At 53.0% G+C, this 14,241-nt stretch overlaps 1 pseudogene; it reads right to left on the reverse strand.

The window, feature by feature from the left end:
• Window positions 1-14,241, reverse strand: part of LOC147915286 (uncharacterized) — a 46,966-nt pseudogene that overhangs the window by 16,546 nt on the left and 16,179 nt on the right.

Here is a 14,241-nt window from a genome sequence, read left to right on the forward strand (position 1 = left end):
CACTGGGGGTTAGAGTGGCCATCAGGACAGGGGGACACAGAGGAGCCAGCTCAGGCGTTGCTCAGAGCTAGGTGCTGGCTGAGCTGGGGCCCCATTGAAACCATACTAGCGTGTAGAGTGGAGAGCCGGATTCACTCCTGGTGAAAAGGCTCTTGCTAACTTTTGCTCCTTTTTGGTTCCTCTAGCTGCAAGGGCCCTGTGGCTAAACAACAATGACAAGAGAATGTTATCGATAACTTTAATTTCCACTTTGGGGAAACATCCATCTCCCTCCCCTACGCCCCTGCACATATGTCCTGTTTATGTCCCTTCCTCCGAGAACGGTGTTGACAATGCTGGGAGCCCCAAGATGCGTCCTGGGTGCCGTCAACACTCCTCTGGAACCACTTGCTTTGCGGTTGAAATTTCCCCTGACGCCTGGAAAAATTTTTTTCTTTTTGGTTTCCTTGGAAATGACTCTCTGAATCACAGCTGTTTGCAGCAATGGGGGGAGGTGGGAGGATAGTCCCTGGAGGGGTGTTGGGAGGGGTGAGGGGCAAACAGCCTTCCCCAGGGAAAGCTGAGTGCTGCAAAGGCCCACGTGGCTGTGGGTGAGGCTGATGGTCTTCAGGACCCCCTGGGGACAGGCATTAGGGCAAAAGGTGGATTGAAGCCTGGACAACCAGGAACACTTTCTTCCCTGGAGCCTGACTCTCTTCTATGTGCTGTCCTGTCGGCCTACCCCCTCTCTAAAGGAACTGGCAGAGCGACAGCCATCTTCCCAGCCTGGGCTAGGTGTCCCGGCTACAGGTGTATACCAGGCACCTGTGTGCTCGTGGCTTTCCTACGCATCTTTGCCTAATTTGAGCATCACAACATCTGCGTGAGGGAAGCAAGGCAGGGGTTACCACTTACAGAGGCAGATACGGAGCCTGAGAGAGGTTGCGACACAGCTGAGAGGTGGCGTGAGTTAGTGAATGGCAGAGACAGGACCGAAGCCCTGGGCCCAGACCCCCAGCCTGGCAAGTCCTGATGTGTTCTACACTTGCTCGCTCCCACCCCACACAACATGCAGACCTGCATATCTGCCTCACAAAGCCACAGGCTCATGCAGGTGACCCACTCCCCAGCTCGCTGCGTCTCTCACACATTCTTGTGCACAGAAAGCTCCTGGGCCCAGAGAAAGATGAGGATGGCACCCCCTGGCTGGGATGAGCTGTGTGCTGTGAGGGGAAAAAGGAGGCACCCACCTTGCCAGGGTGCCCTGGCTGACTGACTTCACAAGATTTATACACACAAAACTGAGGACAGACGTGACCTGATGTGGCACGGTGTGGCCCAGCCGTCGCTGGCCTGGTACCGTCCCACAGCAGGCCTGGCTGATGCAGTCGGTCACCCATCCTCAGCCCGGTGTTCCTGATGCCCTTCTGGCCACTCAGCGTGCACGCCCGTGCTTTCTTCTGCCCTCCTGTCTCTCCTCCGCATCTACCTCTCCCTCCATTTCCTCTTCTCCTCCCACATCTCCTGCTCTGCATTCAGTTATCACCACTTTGATTGTTACTGTCATCTGAGTCTCCAAACTGTCATCTCCCAAACCAGACATATGTTGGTTCTCAGAGAGAAAAGAAGAAAAATCGAATTCAGACCCAAATCCTTCGGCGTTTGGGAAATCTCACCCACCCACGAGGGCTGGATTGAAGCTGGTGTACACTCTGAAGATCTGGGCTGCTTGGCCGGTAATGGGGCCTCTGTTCCGGAGAAGGAGTCCCCAGGAAGTCCTTAGGGGTATCTTTCTGTAGAAGAGCAACGCAAGGGCTAACTGCGAGTGGCCTTCGTCATTAAGGTAGGAAGGCTAGTTCCTGGTCAGTCTATGTGAAAGGAAACGGTTCCTCTGTCATGCGCCTGTAGGAGGACGTGAAAACTGCAGGTCTTTGGGGACTGGTTCAGGCTGCTCTCTCCACCCCGACTCCACACAGGAATGCTTCTGTCCCATTGGTTGGCTGTGGGGGATTTGGGGATGAACCCCACAAGTGGTGACAGATGGAGAGTCCCCTCCCTTTGAACGGAAACTGAACTGAAACCTCAGAAAGCACACCCATTTTATGTCACAACCAGGCACGGGCTCGTCTTGGGACAAAACTCTTTTATTCAACCCTAGAAGCCACCTTTATGGATGTGCCTGATTCTAGGAGGGCCATGAGATTTCTCTCGCTCACCCAAGCGTGGCCCCCGTGAGCCCCACCCTCCACATGGCAGCTGCCGGGGCACCTCTCCCATCTGATGTCCCACAACAGGTGCACCCCATGCTGGTGTGTGAGTGTGCGGACGTCTGTGCCCTGTGCTCCGAGGGCCCCAGGCTCTGAATCCAGAACCAGGGGCGGCCACTCTGTGGTGGAGGCTGTGCAGTAGTCCTGGTGCCCTCTGCTGGTCACGTCTGAAAACACAGGCAGCCTGGAGCCCGCATCTGGCGGAGACCTTCAGGGAGGCTGCCGGGACAGACAGGGCTGGCTGAGGGGGGATGGCTCTACTCGCTCCCCGTGTGCACCTCCTGGGCTGGGGGCCGGAGGGTGGGGCTCTGTACAGTATGCGTAGGATACCTCCCCTTCCCCTCATCTCTCCACGATGGAAGGACCTCACGAATGCTTCTAGTCTTGATGAGCCACGCGGCCCTGGGAAAGCTGCCCAACCTCTCCAAAGAGACCTCATTCTGCTCTCTGTAAGGTCCCACTCATCCTTCAAAGCCCATTTCAAATACCAGTTCCTGTTTGTAATCTTTCCCGCAAAGGACCCTGCCCACCTTGCGGTGTCCATGTCACCTTTGGCTGTCGAGGCCTCAGGCCTGTTTCTCAAGCTCTCAACTCCTTGAAGGCAGAGCCTCTTTCACAGCTTTTCTCTCTTTGAATCCCCTGCAGCACCCACAATGCCGCCTGTACATGGAGCAGGCGCTCAACAAATACCTGTTGAAATGATTCCTGTGAAAATGGCTGCCTTGCACTGGAAATTCCCTCGAGTGCCTCCCCGGCTCTGATACTTTTTCATTCCACTTGTCGCTTGTGGGTTGGTCTCACCTCCCAGGTGAGACTTTAGATCCTAGAGGGCAAGGTGTGCTGGAATGACTGCCCTGCTGCTTTACTGAATAGAGAAAGCGATTCTAGCATTGTAAAACAGTTATGCACAGGGCTGTCCTTCTCTCCCTCATCACGCAGTACAGTTTCAGGGCAAGACAGGAAGATCTAGGCTGTCAAGAACATGCGAAGACCCAACTCCTTCTCATTGCTACCCGTCCCCCTCTGTGTGCCCCCTTCATTCGCACCCCTTCATCCCAGCACTCATCTCTGCCCCACAGTGTCTCTTGTCATTGCGCCCTTCCCCCGGCCAGTGGTGTCCCCCGACACGTGGTGTCCCCCGACACTTCTCCCCAGCTCATTCCCCAGCCCCTAACTTGCGAACATGAGGATAAGGCAATCCTCACGTCTTATCAGAGTCCTCCACGCACTCTCCTACGTGACTCTTCTCCAAGGCTGCCCCAGCACGGCACACACACTGCCTCCTGGAAATGACAGTACAGCTAACGTTTATTAATAGCTCACAATGTGCAGGGAGCCACGCTGAGAGCTTTGCACATATTATCTCATGGAATGCTCCTAACAACCCTTTGCCGCGGTTCTATTATTATCCTTATTTTAGAGAGAAAGCTGAGGTACAGAGAAGGTAAGCCACTTGCCTAAGGTCACACAGCTAGAGAGTGGGAGAGCCAGCATTTGGACCCAGGCAGATTGATTCTGGAGCCCGTGTCCCTAACACTCCTTCAGGCAGCAGGATGTCGAGGGCAGTAGACAAGGGCTAGGCACCTCTCAGACACACACACACACACGCGCGCGCGCACACACACACACAGCTCATGTGCTGTGCAGATGTGAACATTCCAGTGAAGCCCACGTGCACCCACGTCATGTCTCCACGCACGCTCATGTTAGTATGTGCATGCACGACGCTATCTGTGCCCTACTGCCCGCGATATTTAGAGCAGGGCTGGCTAACAGGACTTCCTGCAATGAAGGAAATGCTCCACGTGTGCACTAACACGGCAGCCACTAGTCACTCGTGCCTCTTGAACACTTGCAACATGGCTACGAGCCTGAGGACCTGAATCTTCAATTACCTTTAAATAAAATTAATTTACACGTACATATGGATAGCCACACGTGGCTGTCAGCTGCCCTGGTGGCGACGTCATGGGATGGTTGTGAGGATGAAGAGAGGTAATGCGGCCATGTGGGCAGCGCAGCCTGGCCCGTCAGAGCACCCAACGACAGGTGCCTCTTCACAATTACTGCCCCATCAGTGATGGTGCGTATGAATTTACGTGTGCTCGTCTCCATGTCTCCGTCCGTCCTTCCATCCAGCTACCCATCACTCTTTACAGAGGATTTTTGAAGACCACCCTCCTGACCGTGGACTCTGACCCAGGTGTATCTGTGATGGTGACAAGGAAGGAGGGTTTGGCTCTGGGGCATCCAAGGAGAGCAGTTTGTGTGTCACAGGTCAGCCTGTGGCCCTAGGGGAAGCTTCTGCCTGCGGGCTCCCTTGCCCCACCGCCTGGAGCCTCCAGGTGCCTGGGTGAATAATTTCAGTTCTAATTTGTAAGTAAAACATCAGCTTATTTTGTTGTGTGTTGCTTTTCTTAGTTTTTACTTTCAAAGAGAGACAAAAGGGCCAGAGGTCTGCCTCAGGCACTTAGTGGTGGCTCTCGGGGGTAAACAGAAGTCCCTGCAGGGTGCTTCTCTTCTAGCGGTTCAGAGAAGCCACCGGCGAGGTCAGGCTGGCGGGGGCAGGGGGACAGAGGTGTGTAGGCCACAAGGACACGGGTGGTGGGGCAGGCAGGGCAGGGAGGCCTCAGCACTGCAGAGCAGGGAGGAGGGAGCTCCGCGACCTACATCTCCGCTGTGAATCCGGCTGACTCACCCCTGGCCAGCAGTTCCCGCTCTCCCTCCTGGGTGGAATGCAACCTTGGCATCCTGGGAAAGAGATGCTCCAAGAAAGGGCTGTGACAGTGGCCCTGGCAAAAGCTGGAGGGAATGAAACAACAGCACGAGGGATTTAGGTGGGAGCTTGGGAAGGATGGACTCAAGCTAAGCTCTGTGAGATGGTACGAGGGGGGATCAAGGTGGAGGAACCATCTCCTTTGCTACATTCGGTAATGACAGAATGGGGGCCAGTGGCGGCCAGCGTTAGTGAACACTTGCCTTGAGGTGGGGATGGGGGCGTGGGGAGGAGAGGGCTCCCAGGGTCCTGTCCCAGGCTTCATGTATGCCTGACCCTCATAGTGTGTATCACAGTTTGTGACCTAACTGATGCTCAGACCACACTGGGGAAGAACAATAATCACATCTATGTAGTCTTGTTTAATGCGTTCTATTATAAGTGACTTTAAATACCATGATACATGGATGCCTCTCACATTTATACCTCCAGCCCAAATCTTCACTCAGCTCCAGGATCACACATCCACCCACCATCTTATTGTCTAACTGGCGTCCCAGTCTCAGCATGGCCAAAATGGAATTTTCATCTCCCACCCCTGAAACATGTTCCTTCCCAATAAATGGCACCACTTGCCCCTGAGTGCCTCAAATCTTCCTGGGCTCCCCTCTTTCCCTTCATTCCACATCCAATCCATCAACAAGTCTGGGACCCCCTATGTCCCCAATACATGCTGAGCCCATCTATTTCTCGAACCTTCACTGCTCACCCTAATCCACATCCCCATCATTGCTCCCCTGGCTGCCTGCCTCACGTCTGCTCTCCTATAGCAGCTGGCTCCACACAGCAGTCAGAAAGATCTTTGTGAAGTGTGTGTAAAAGCATGCTGCTTCCAGTTTCTTGCTACACTTAGAATACAATTCAAACTCCCCCCTTGACCTACCAAGCCTGACACAACCGGCCTCCACCAACCTCCTCCACCTCCCTCTCTCCATCACCCCCATGATGCTCCTGTCACACTAGACTTTCTCCTGCCCCTTGAACACACGAAGCCTATTCCTGCCTCAGGACTTTTGCACCTGCTGCTCCCTCTGCCCAAAGTGCTCTCTCCCTCCATCTCTGCTTGTTTTTTGGATCTCAGCTTCACCGTCAGCTCCTGAGGGAGACTCTACCTCCTCACACAGTATAGGGCAGCCCCAGTCACTCAATACCTCATCCATACGTTTTAATTCGCAGCATAGCACTTACTAACAGGTTTTCAATTTTTATTTTTAATTTATCACCTAACTCTCCTCATGAAAAATGTAAGCCCCAGAAGAGCCAGGAGTTGATCTGCCTTGGTCATTGTTGCGTCTTTAGCAGCTAGACTCGTGCCTGGCACAGAGTGGGTAATCAATAACTATTTGTGAATAAATGAATTATTTAATCCTGATGTGTTTGTCTGAAAGGTTCTTTGCCCGAGGTAGAAGTGTGAGCTCATGAATGTGTTTCCTGGACTGGCTCTTGTGTACGAATTGCAAGACTAATTAAACTCATACATATTTGTGGAAATGCAAATATAATTTTATTTACCAATGACTGTAATAAAGGTAAATGCTCCTTACTTAAACAAACAATTCACTTTGGGGATAGAGCTGTAAACAGAAGCAATAAATAAACACTCGTTATTGAGTGCTTACTGTGTATCCACTGAACTTGAGGAGCTGGTTGCTCTGATCTTCCATCATGGTGTTTACACACATGAGGACTTCCTCAACCCTGGATACGGGACTTAACCACAACAGGAACAAGCACTCTTAACCAAGCCCACGACTCCTGGGGGCATGGCTGGCATCCTGGCTCTGCCATTTCCTTGCTGTGTGACCTGGGAAGTTACTTAAGCTCTCTGAGCCTCTGTTTCCTTGTCTACAAAATAGAGACTTTCTGAACCTTCCTCCTAGGAGACCTGGGAGTATCAAATGAGATAGCACGCTGAATGCCTGGTATCTCACTGAGCACATGGTAAATGATAAAGGTGTGTTAACCATTTTTCTCTTATTATGATTATTACCATTATCCAAGCCTATTCTGGATGTTTCTACATATTCTCATTTAGTTGCCACAATAATCCAAGGAGTCAGTGTCATTATTCCTGATTTACAGGCGGGGAGCTCACAGCTCAGGGACTAAAATGCCCGTGATCATCATCCAGCTCTCAAGTAGTAAAACTCAGGTCTTTGTGGCGCTGGACTCGTTGCATAGTGGTCGAAGTTTGGCATGCTCTGCTTCTGCAGCCTGGGTTTGCGTGTTTGGGTCCTGGGCATGGACATACACTACTTGTCAGTCATGCTGTGGAGGCATCCCACATACAAAATAGAGGAAGATTGGCACGGATATTAGCTCAGGGCCAGTCTTCCTCAGCAAAAAAACTGAAAAACAAAAACCAAAAAAACCTCAGGTCTTTGGACTCCAGATCCAGTGCCCTCTCCATGGCACCACCGCTGCCTCCCCTTGTTCTTGGGGAGAACCTGGTGCTAATGAGGGCTGACTACCACAGCCCACTTCCATTTTAACCCACGACCAAGCCACAGTCACAAACTCTTGAATCCCTACAGGAACTCACCATTTCTAGTGACCTCTGACCCCTGATTATGGTCTCTGAGTGACTCCTCAAATCTTCCCAGGCTTGCCCCCAGCCTCCAAGAGTCCCTAAGAGTGTGCCACCCCAGACTCTAAATCCAGCACGAACTTTGCATCACAGGGTGATAGACTGTGAAACAGGAGGCGTCCTGTGAGGTGATCAATTTCATTTCCATTCCCAGGTGAGAAAACGCAGATCTAGAGAAGCCCAGTGACTTCCTGCAGGGCGCTCCTGGAGTGGAACCCAGGACTTCCACCCTCCTCCAAACCCTAGCTGTAGAAGCCGGGCAACTCCCCCATCACCAGGGGAGCAGGTGAGGGTGACAACAGCATCCCAAGCCAAGCTGCTGGTCGGGCTGGGGGTGGGTTTCAATTTAGTTATGCTTTGGCCATCGTTTTTCCGCATGTTATCTCCTCTTGAGTCTGTGAGCCTCCCCGGGCAGGGGCTGTGGCTCTTTCTACTTCTCACACAATGTGCAGCCCTGCTCTGGGTGCACCACAGGTGAGCCGTAGCTCAGTCTACGTTGCATGAGGCTGCGGAGTGGAACTGCCAGCCAGACCTAAGGTAACTCACTGCGACCTTCCCAGCAGTTACCTCTGGGAGGTGGGACTATGGCTGCCTTCATCTTCTTGCTCTCTTCCCATCTTGTTTACCTTTTCTTGACGAGTATTGCTCACAATGGAAAACATTTACAGTAAACCTAATATTAAAAAAGCAACTGGCTTTTGCCGGGGCCGGAGTGACAGTTCCTCCAGGTGAGTGTAGGAGGCTACTATGGATATGTGCCTGAGACGTGTCCCACAGAGGCCTGTGGGGAAGTCTGTCAGCACACGGGGCCACCGTCATGCCTTGCGCATGAGTCTCAGGCCCTGGGGTGGGAGACACAAGCTCCAGGGCCTCTGAGAGATTGAGATTGACGAGGCTGCAGCCATTAGAGGCTTCCTGGAGGAGGCTCAACACAGTCTCTGCAGAGGAGCAGGCTTCGATGTTGGGGAAGCAGAGGGAGGAGGGCACACCAGGCCGGTCACAGCCTGAGCAGCGGTGCAGAGATGGAACTGAATTCCCGGGAAGGCAAGGCCAGCAAAGCCAGAGGTGTCTGGGCTGCGAACCCTTTGACTTCTTTATCTTTTTCATTTCTCATGCAGCTACAATTTGTCACAGGCTCACCGTGTTCTAGGCACTGTGCCAAATGCTTTACCTAGAGGACTGCACTTCATACTCAAAATAAACCCCGTTAGGCAGTTTATATATTCCCATTTGCTAGACAAGGAAACCGAGGCTGGCCCAGGGGGTAAAGTGACTTGCTCAAGGTCACACAGCTTGTCAGTGGAACAGCTGGGGTTTGGCCTCAGCACTGCCCATCTCACAGCCTCCGTCCCACTTCCAGAGCCCTCCGCCTCCCACTGAACCGGGGGCTGTGGGCCTGGGAAGCCACGTGAGGTGCTGAGCAGGGCCATGACTGCACAGTGCTAGGAACAGAATAGCTTAAACCATGGGTGCATCTGTGTGTGTGTGTGTGTGTTTGTGTGTATGAGGATATCTGTGTGTATCTGAGTGTATCTGTGAATGTGTCTGTGTGTGAGTGTATATGTGTGTCTGTGTATGTGTGTGTTTGTGTGTGTATCTGTGTGTGTGAGTGTGTGTGAGAGTACCTGTGTGTCTATGTTTGAGTGTATCTGTGTGTGCCTGTGTGAGTATATCTGTGTGTGTGTCTGTGTGAGTGAGGGCATCTGTGTGTGTGTGTGTTTGTGTGTATGAGGATATCTGTGTGTGTCTGTGAGTGTATCCGTGTATGTGTGAGTGTGTTTGTGTGTGTATCTGTGTGTGTGAGTGTATATATGTGTGTCTGTGGATGTTTGAGTGTATCTGTGAGTGCCTGTGTGAGTATATCTGTGTGTGTGTCTGTGTATGTGTGTGTCTGTGTGAGTGAGTGCATCTGTGTACGTGTCCACGTGTGTATGAGGGGAGTGTGTGAGGGGGATGAAGAGAGAGTGTGAGATCAGGACTCCTTTCCTGCAGGTGGGGGAGACATGCCGGATCTGGCAGTTACGCTGACAGCCTAAGGAAGGGGTTCTGTGGCGTGAGCACACGGTCCTGGTGGTGCGGGTGGTCATTCCCCTGGGAAGAAGGCTGAGCCCCAGGGGCTACGACGCAGGGCACAGGAAGTTAGGGGACACTGAGAGGGCATCCAGCTTTGGGGCAGCGAGAAGCCGAAGCATTCTAACACTGTGGACTGGGCGTGGACCCTGGAGCTGGGGGTGGGCCACAAGGCAGCTCGGTGGGCCAGTGTTGGTGTGCGCGGAGCACCCTGAGGTTGTTATCTAACTACAGAGTCCCTGGCCCCATCTTCGGGGAATTCCAAGGTCTGGGGCAGAGCCCACGCTCTTCATTTCTCACCAGATTCCAAGGGGATTCTGATACGGCGTCCTGGCTGGGGATGGTAAGGGACCAGCCTCAGCTGCAGGACCACAAGGCAGGCTTCACCTAAGTGTTCTGCGTGCTCGCGAGCTGCCTGCTGAGGACCTTCAGGCAAAGCACGGATGACAACCCTGGGATTGAGCAGAGGGTAGTGTCCTCAGGGGCTGGCGTGGCAGGGCCCTCCAGATGACTGGAGAAGGTGACCACTAGATCTGTGCCTGAGACCCCAGACCCCGGGAGGCAGGTAGGACTGGCCCGCCTCCCACACACCGCCTAGGAGCACAGTGAGTTCATGCAGGGGCCAGACTCAGGGAGGGCCCACTCTTGTGTCTGCACCCCAGGAGCTGGATCAGCCTCTGAGTGGCCCAGAGATGAGGCAAAGGAACAGGGCACCTGTAGCTACATGTGTGGGCTGGGCTCAGAGGCTCTGTGTGTCTGGACAGAAGGACAGGTCCAGGAGGGCAAAGATGCGTTCAGCCAGAGAGCATTTCCTGGGGCCCCTACCCCGGCCCTCCTTTGCGCTGTCCTTCCCTCAGGATACACGGTTTCCAAGTGCTGCCTGTGGCCTTGCGGGTTGGATTTGAGCACCATCTGCTCCCACCCAGATGGAGGCAGTGGTGAAAGGGGGCTCTCTCTTCCTATAGCTGCTGCCCCCAAGCTCCCTCTCTGTGTCTGTGTCTCTGTCTCTCTCTGTCCCTGTCACACACACACACACACACACACACACACACACACACACAGACACAAGGCGCTGCACTTTTGATTGTCTCCAAGGGGCGCCGGGTGCTCACGGCTATCTTCTGGGGAGTCGAGGAGCTGTACCGCCTCTTCTGGTCTCCCGGGGGAATTTCCAGGCAGAATGGGAGAAAATGCCACAGATGGCCCAGCATCCAGGAAAGCAGCGAGGCCTCTGGAGGACACAGTCTCACTTAGCGTCCCACCCAATTAGGCTGCCCACAGCCACACGTGCATGGGACCCCTCCTCCCCACAGACATTTCCCACACTCCTCTCCCACACCCTGGCCAGAGGCCCATCGGAAAGACCCCCACTCACACGTTGGCAGAGAACTGCAGGAGTGCCCACCCAGGGAGTTGGACCCATCTCTTCCGCTGTTTTTCACATGCACTTGGTGGAAACTCTAGTCATAGACATACACACAATCTGTCACTTAAAACAGGCCCACCCGAGCCTGTCACAGCCCACACATACCTGCATACGCTCAGCATGTATGAGCACACTCGTCCACACATCTTTCCCGGGCCTCACCAGCTGAGACTGCAGTGTGCTCACATGGAGGTGGTGTGTGTGCACGTGCATACACACACTACACACACACACACACACACACACACACACACACACTGTTCTCATGGCAGCCACAGTGAGGGGCTCTAGATCACAGAGCTCTTCTCCAACCCAGAGCTTCAGGATGTGGGTTGAAATGCTCCTGGCAAGAGATACCCCTGGTCTGAGAGAAATGGGGGGGAGGGCTCCCCTGATAGCAAATCCCAGGATGAGGGAGCGTTGCAGCCTTGGAGGAACTAAGAGAGAGCCCCATCTGCATCCTCCCTTCTCTTTCCTGAACCACGGCAGAAAACACAGCTCTCCTATACCTGACACATGCATGAACCACACGACACCAATGCACACGTGCATGCACACAAGAGATTCACAAACACAGCATAAATGCAAACATAAGGAGACAACATGCATCCACACAGCATGCCTCTGACGGACACACCACGTGCCAGAAGCAAAAGCCATGCCACTGTCATTCATAGCCCTTCCTCTGCCACAGTCCCCAGAGGGGCCCACAAAGCCTTGCCCACACAGCCGGTCAGCACAGCATGGTCATGTGGGACAGGGCAACACACACGCCACCTCCAATGGCAACGCCTAGCATCTTCTGTCCAGCACACATGGCTCAAGGCCGTGCGTGGCAAAGCTGGCCCGCCCATCGTCCCAGGAAAGCCTCAATTTCCAAATGGTCTGCTCATTCTTCAGGTGGTAAACATCTAGTGAACTCATTCCCAGATCCTCAGGATTTTATTCTAAAGAAAAGGAAACCACAGGTTTCCCATTCTCTGATGAGCTCCTTCCCATTGCTAATCATTTGTTCACTGTGTGTGTGTGTGTGTATGTATTCTGTTAACACAGATGTACAAGGCCACTTTCTCTGCTAAGCCTGGGCCAAGTGTGGTCCCATGGGCCAACAGGTGCCTTGCGGCTGGAAACAGGCTTGGGTGGCCAGCAGAGGACTCGGTGTGCAAAGACGTCCTTCCTCACTCTGGGCCACAAAGAGAGGCAGCCTGAGCACCGGCCTCCAGGAAAGACTCTGACTGTAAACTTACAACTCCCCTCTCCTCCTTTCCCAATCATCCTTTCCTGAAGGCGCTCTTCTGCTCACAGGCCTGGCTTTACCTATTCGAGACCTGTCTATGGCCAGTGCATGGGGCTGGGCGGCCCTGGGGAGGCCTGCCCAAAATTTATCCAGGACCTGCCTTTGGTCTTGGTCAGATGAACAGAATTTGGCTGGGATCCTGCAGGTTGACGCAGAGGGGAGACTGCAGAGGGAGCGTTCCCAGCAAACGCCGTCCGTTTATTTGTTGATTTCTAATGAGGAGCAGGCCTTGGCCTTTACGGGGCTACCGGGCCACACGGGTGTGAGCGAGAGGGCTTTTGGCCTCTGGCCTAGGGCTTAAAGGTGAGTTGAGGCGCCCCTTGTGCCCTCTCCCTGCCTCCAAGCTGGGTCCTTGTCAGCCCTTTCTCCAAACCAGCTGGTTTTACTTTTCATGCTAGAGTTATGGGGCTAAACTGTAGCTCTGGCCTTGTGGTTAACTAAGCCTTGTTAAGGAGCAGGGTGTGTGTGCGTCTGTGTGAGTATATGCATCTGTGTCCCTGCGTGTATTTCTATGTGTGTCTATGTGTGTGTCAGTATGTTTCCGCAGGCATGTGTCTGTGAAATGTGTTTGTGCATGTGCATATCTGTATTTTTGAGTGTGTGTGCTTGTGTATATGGGTATCTGTATGAGTGTCCATATTTGAGTGTGTTCCTATGTGTGTCTATGAGTGTGTATTTATTTGTGAGTGTGTCTATACATGTTGTGTGTGTCTGTGTATATGTGTGTCCATATGAGGGTGTGTCTGTGAGAGCTATCTCTTTGTGTCTGTAATGTGTATGTGTACTTGTGTGTGTGTGTGTGTGTGTGTATACACGTGTTTTCAGAGCCTCTATGAAAGACAGTGTGGGATGATTTAAGAAAACGTCAGCCTGTAGTGTCACAGGGCTCCAGTTTCTCCATCTGTAAACTGAAGGAGATGGAAGAGATGATCATTTTATTTACTTCCATGAGGGAGCTGCCGTCATGGAGATATGGTGGGCTTGAGAATATGACAAATTTGGGCGCAAATTCTGGCTCTGCGTCTCCCTAGCTGGTAACCTCCATAGAGTTACTGCTCTCGGAGCTTCCGTTCCCTTGGCATTCAAAGGGGCATAGTGACATCTCTGTTGCAGTTTTGTCACGAGGATTTGATGAGATAAAATAAACAAGAGCCTTGTGTGTGCACCGTGTAGTAGGTGCTTTGTCAATATTCTCTCCCATCCATCCTTGAGCCCTAATGTCGTCCCGTGCATCCTATTTCTGAGTGAGCAGGACTGTCAGAGCTCCCTGTGGTCTGATAGGGGTGCTGGCACTTAATACATGACAATGACCCTGGCGATTTTAACTTTTACACCGCGTTGTCCCACCTCTCAGCTCATTCCTTCCTCATAATGACCCTAAGAAGTGGGATGAGCAGGTGTCATTACAGTGATTTGCGAGAGGAGAAAGCTGAGACTCTGAGCGAGGTGGCAGGGCATGGCGAGGACACAGGCATCCAGCTCCTGGGTGCAGCGCATCCGTGGTGCACCAGCCGCTTCTGCAGCAGGCAATGTCCAGAGTGCTAAACACTGCCCGCTCTGAGGGGCCCCTGTGAGGATCTGGCCTCCCTCAAACTGTCAGGCCCAAACCAGAGGAGCCTTCCTACGACCCCCAGATGCATGCAGACCATCCGCTGAACAGATGTGTGAAATCAGCCCTTTGCACAGAAATGGGAGGGGTGACTTCGTAATGGGTGACCAGTCACTCCCAGAGCTGGCTCTGATCTGCTAGCAAGAAGCAGATTCCCCCTTCCTCCAAACAGTCGAGGGTGTGGACGCTCAAAGCCAGATTCATTAGCCTCATCACCCACCTTATTTATA

Source organism: Ceratotherium simum, chromosome 14, assembly GCF_057802395.1.
Source record: "Ceratotherium simum simum isolate JZ-2026a chromosome 14, ASM5780239v1, whole genome shotgun sequence".
Taxonomy (NCBI): Eukaryota; Metazoa; Chordata; class Mammalia; order Perissodactyla; family Rhinocerotidae; genus Ceratotherium; species Ceratotherium simum.